Below are 4,674 nucleotides of genomic sequence, written 5' to 3'. Positions count from 1 at the left end.
CTGCTGGATTCACAGGAGCACACAGACTTCTCCCCGCTGGCTGCCCGGAAGCCCCTCTTGCCTCTTGGAAGACCTGGAGATGTGGTGTTGCTACCCAGGCTGATCTGGATTCAGAAGCGGAGAGATCTGAGGGCTCCCGCCAGAGGCCTCAGAACTGGAACCTAAGCACCTTGCCACAGGAGCAAGCTGTGCTGTGAGCTCCCAGACTGCCTCTGGGTGCACACCAAGTCTCCCGCACTTCCTGGAGACCAAGTGCTGTGGCCCAGGCTGCTCAGATCCCAAAGCAGGCACCTGAAGGCTCCTGCTGGGGCCCGCTGGATTCACCTGAGCACACCAACTTCTCCCTGCTGGCCGCCCGGAAGCCCCTCTTGCCTCTTGCAGGAGCCAGAGATGAGCGGGTCTTTCTTTAGTGACAGAATCCGGAGGTGGAGGTGCCAGAAGATGAGAAAGATAGGAAAAATAGGAGGTAGAAAGTATGAAAGCTGTAATTGGGAGGTCTTGCACAAGGTATGTCTTATGCCAAGTAAACTTCTTAAGAAAAGCATCTTGTGTAGGGGGAGAGAGAACTGAAATAGGGGAAGGATCTCTGGAGCAAGTTAGAAACCTAGAAAAATGTAAATTTCCAGAAACATATGAGGGTGACTCTAGTTAAAACTCCTAACAATGGAGAATATAGATCCTGAAATGTATTGCCCTGTACTTAAGTAAGACTTGCAATCAAAGGACTGTGACACCAGTCCAGCCACAAAGCCATAGACCAACAATTTCTCCTGCCAACAAGATATGCATGGGAAAAGTTGGAACAGAAATTGATAGAATGCCCAACCAAAAGACTGGCCCAGCTTGAAACCCATGCCATGAGAGAGAGCCTACCCTTTATACTATTAGTGATATTCTGCTATTCTTCCAGACAGGTGCTTAGCATAACTGTCATCTGTGAGGCTTTACTCAGCAACTGATGGAAATGCTTGCAGAGACCAATAACCAAATATTAGGCAGAGTGTGGAGAATTATATGGAAGAGGGGGAATGAAGGAATGAAGAACCCAGAGAGTTCAAGGACACAAGAACAATACAGAACCAACTTCTCTGGACATATAGGGGCCTAGCAAGTCTGAACCACCAGAGAGCATACATGGGACAGACATAGGCCCTAGGCACATATATAACAGTGATGCAGCTTGGTCTTCAGGTGGAACTCCTAAGAGCAGGATCTATATTACCTGCATTTGGATCCCTTCCCTTTAACTGGGCTGCCTTGCTTAGGCATAATAGATGTGCTTAGTCTGACTACAACTTCATATGCTAAGATGGGCTGTTATCCATGGAAGGCCTCCCTTCTTCTGAGCCTATTCTGAGGAGAAAGGGAGAACAGGAGGATGACTTCCAGATGACATAAGAGGAAGGGATTAGAAGTTGTGGTCAGGATTTAAAATAAATAAATTAATAAAAACTATTATCATAAGAAGAGTACCATTTTGTATACTATTTACAGGGGGGAAGTGGTAGGAAATAGGACCCTTCTATGAAGTTAGCAGAAATGATCATGCACTGGGACAAAATCATGAGGAATCTAATAAAACAATGTGGCACAAGGGGAACACAGGGTATCTCAAAAACATTACCAACCAAGCCTACAGTAGGCTTGGGACTGATAACTACAGTTCCATGTAGTGGGAAAAGCTGGGTTCTGAGGATCTGAAGCAATCCTCCAGAAAGGCAGGGACCCCCAAACCATTTCCAACTCCAAGCATATTCCTGGCTTCAGAGAAAGAGCTCTGTTTTATTCTCAAAACATCATGGCCTTAGGGAAAGATCCCAAGACCTAGGCTTCAGGCTGTTACTGGCTCTGGCAAGCAATTTTTTGGGTTTGAGAAGGAGCTATGCTCCTTTTTCATACATGAGAGCCATGAAGAAAGACTTAATTAGGCCAGCCCTCAACACAGCATTGTTTTTTTCCTTTTCAAATGGTTGTCATCTGATGTAGTCTTGTCCATGTGACAGAACTATGCTTTTTCTCAAGAAGAAAACTGGACCTTTATGGCACACCAGGCCCTAATAAAGCCCCCTTGAACATGTTGTTAGTGGCCTGTTCTTTGATATGAGGCTGGTGGCTGTTTGTAACTCAGAGTTACTACTTTGTTATGGCTTAGAGACAAATTTCTGGTCAATCTTGGTAATGAAATGTGTATCAGTGCTAGTATCCTAATCTCTAACAGGTTGGTTAGCATACTACTTATCTGTGGGGTAATTCAGAGGCAGGCTTCCCATAGCTACATTCTACATGGTGTCACTTAACTATTCCTTAAGCATTGATAAATCCTTTACCTTATCAATTATACTAGTTTCCTTGTAGCTTAATATTGGATTGTGACCCGACACATGAGATACCTTTTACAACCTGCATAGCTACAGAAAAGAAACTGCAGCATGGCATCTGGAAGAACCTCCTCTTCCTCTGACTGGCAGGTCTGACTTGAGGCCCTCATTAGGCAGTGAGTATTGAGTAACAAGAGCAACTCCCACAGAGTTAGGGTACTAAAGGGACACAGCATCTGAAGGGGTGGGGGTAGAGGGGCTGACCTTTTTCAGATCTGCAGATATTGTCATTTCAGTAACACTTGAGTTGGGGTTCAGGAGTCACCCCACAAACCGCATAAACAATGATGTCTGTCAGACAGGGATGCTGTATTAAATACACACCTAAGGACTGACCAATTAGAACAGCAAACATATCAGACTTGGCATCTGAAAGCTGTGCATCTATATATTATTTAGGGTCAGCTATATATATTTTCTGGAGTTTTGCTACTCTGCTTTGGATCCCAATGGGCCATGAGCTTCCAAACACTCAGCAGAGCCCTCTGGATCTGTGAATGAAAGACACACATCTATTAGCTTACTTTTTAAATGTCATGACTAGCTCAAAGGCTGAACAGTTTCAGCCTCCACTTGCTATCCCAGGTTGAACATGGAAGTGGCCAGTGGCCACTGACTTGAATTCTTACATGGCTCGTTGGCTGTCTCCTGCAGCTCTAAATCTGATCTGGCTCCTACCGTATCATGGTGTTTCTCCTAGAAGTCCGGTCTCTCTGCCTTTCTGCCACTCTGCATATCTCTCTCTCTCTCTCTCTCTCTCTCTCTTTCTCTCTCTCTCTCTCTCTCTCTCTCTCTCTCTCTCTCTCTCTCTCTCTCTCTCTCTCTCTCTCTCTCTCCCTCTCTGCTCAGGCACTGGCCAATATCTATTGGGAATCAATTGGAGACAAAGACCTTCAGTGTTTGGATAGGTTGATTCCTGATTTTGGGAACCAAATCAATTCAGAGAATAAGAACCAATCCCCAACATATATAGGAAAAGAAAACAAACAAACAAACAAAAAACCATAATGAACTCATAAGCAGGTCCTGGTGAGGCTATGGGGTCTTCTGTCTTTTTTCTATATTTCCTTAGTAATTGAGATATAATAGTTCAAGCTCATCCCTTTCTGAGCCCTGAGTGAAGGCTGCAACTGGGGAATTTTCCAAGGAGAGCAGTTCTCAAAATATGATAACAAACCTCTGGGCATGGCTGGATATATGGTCAATTTGACCTTGCTCTGAGCCAAACTATTTTTCTGTGACATACAATCAAGCTATATTCATTATTTTTATTTTTGAATCAGCAATATAGTATGGCTGGCAGAATTGAAGCAAAATGGCTGTAGTTATTTCTAAGAAGTAATGCCAAGGAACAAGTTTAGATAAATAGACTTCAACACCTATACCAGTCCTCTAATAGCCTATCAATCTGTCTTTCCATCAGCTCCTGAAGAGAACCCACCACTCTAGCTCCTGTTGCTCAGCTGCCTGCTCCTAATGCTTGTCAGTAGAGACTTTGCAGTCATCAAGTCCAGACAACAGAGCTTACCTGAGTTCCCATCACAGCACTCAATAAGCACCTTCCCTTCCTTCTGGCATCAAGATTGATAACTTGCACAGGTCATTATTCAACTTGCAGTAGAGTTATTAATTCCACAAATGAAAGAGTCCCCAGATTATGAACAATTAAAGAGATATCTGAGGAAACAAGACAACCAAAAATAGCCTTTAGAACAGTCAAGACAGAAGATCCGAGAAAGATTCCTCTTCCTCCTGCCACCCTCCCTCTCCCACCCTATGGCAGGCAGGAAAGTGAGGAGTTATTTCCAAAGAACCGATTTCCTTCAAGAAAGAAATCATTGGGATTTTTCTGAGAAAGTATGGACACATTCACAAAGATGGTTTGCTTACTGTTAAGCACACTAAGTTATATCCACTTCTGAAGTGGTCACAATGTACAAGCAGAGGTATTAACAGACATTTTTACTCAAAGTCAGCAGAAACTATAAAAATGTAAATTATAAAAATGATTGATAGAAATGCCTCCAGAATGTTCTACTTCTACCACAAGGTCTTAGCTGATAATCAAGTAGATGACACTGTGAAGATAGATTTCTCAGGATCCAGTATTCCCTGCTAATCATGATGGATGATCTAACAGTTAGATGTATCAATGCTACAAATCACACATATACAAAGGACAGAGAACACAGATTCAGAAAACATGAAGGAAAAGTCTCCTATTAGTACTGTGGACACTGTTTTCAGAGTAACAGCTTTGCTGAGCTATTCTAACCTCACAATAATGCTTCTTTTG

This window comes from Apodemus sylvaticus, chromosome 19, assembly GCF_947179515.1.
Source record: "Apodemus sylvaticus chromosome 19, mApoSyl1.1, whole genome shotgun sequence".
In the NCBI taxonomy this organism is placed as follows: domain Eukaryota; kingdom Metazoa; phylum Chordata; class Mammalia; order Rodentia; family Muridae; genus Apodemus; species Apodemus sylvaticus.
The sequence above is the reverse complement of the archived record's forward strand: the minus strand, read 5'-3'. Positions refer to the sequence as shown.